General features: G+C 45.9%; 1 long non-coding RNA gene across 1 annotated transcript in view; it reads left to right on the top strand.

Moving 5' to 3' along the window:
- The window catches only part of LOC116539357, a 14,816-nt gene continuing 14,537 nt past the window's right edge, over positions 1-279 (top strand). Inside the window, exon 1 of the long non-coding RNA XR_004264014.1 lies at positions 1-79. This is a non-coding gene — a long non-coding RNA (uncharacterized LOC116539357). The remainder of the gene's footprint in view (positions 80-279) is intronic.

Raw genomic sequence — 279 nt, 5'->3', positions numbered from 1 at the left:
AGAAACAACCTAAGTGTCCATCAATGAGTGAATGGATAAAGAAAGTGTGGTAAATTCATACAATGCAGTATTATTCATTGTTAAAAATGAAGTTCTTAGCCGGGTGCGGTGGCTCAAGCCTGTAATCCCAGCACTTTGGGAGGCTGAGGCGGGTGGATCACGAGGTCAAAAGATCGAGACCATCCTGGTCAACACGGTGAAACCCCCATCTCTACTAAAAATACAAAAAATTAGCTGGGCATGGTGGCGCATGCCTGTAATCCCAGCTACTCAGGAGGC

The sequence above is a fragment of the Sapajus apella genome, unplaced genomic scaffold (genome assembly GCF_009761245.1).
Source record: "Sapajus apella isolate SASKATOON/1434 unplaced genomic scaffold, GSC_monkey_1.0 scaffold128, whole genome shotgun sequence".
Classification (NCBI taxonomy): domain Eukaryota; kingdom Metazoa; phylum Chordata; class Mammalia; order Primates; family Cebidae; genus Sapajus; species Sapajus apella.
The sequence above is the reverse complement of the archived record's forward strand: the minus strand, read 5'-3'. Positions and strand labels throughout refer to the sequence as shown.